The following is a 378-nucleotide window of genomic DNA, read 5'->3' on the forward strand; positions in this document are numbered from 1 at the left end:
AATTTCAAACCCAACTCAGCTCAACTCAAACTCAGCCGAACTCAGCTCAGCTCAAACTCAACTCAAGCTCAGCTCAGCTCAACTCAAACCAAACTCAACCCAAACCCAGCTCAAACTCAGCTCAAACTCAACTCAAACTCAAACTCAGCTCAACTCAAACTCAGCCGAACTCAGCTCAGCTCAGCTCAAACCAAACCAAACTCAGCCCAAACCCAGCCCAAATCTCGGTCGTCCCCCCCAGCCCCACTTCCGTCTCCCGCGGAAGCCGCGTGGCCTGCCGGGCAGGCGGAAGCCAGGCGGCCGCGCATGCGCAGCTCCGCCAGGAGGCGGGGGAGGCCCGTCCCGGCGCCGCCCGGCCCCTCCCCTGCGCAGGGGCAG

This window comes from Calidris pugnax, unplaced genomic scaffold, assembly GCF_001431845.1.
Source record: "Calidris pugnax isolate Ruff unplaced genomic scaffold, ASM143184v1 scaffold629, whole genome shotgun sequence".
In the NCBI taxonomy this organism is placed as follows: Eukaryota; Metazoa; Chordata; class Aves; order Charadriiformes; family Scolopacidae; genus Calidris; species Calidris pugnax.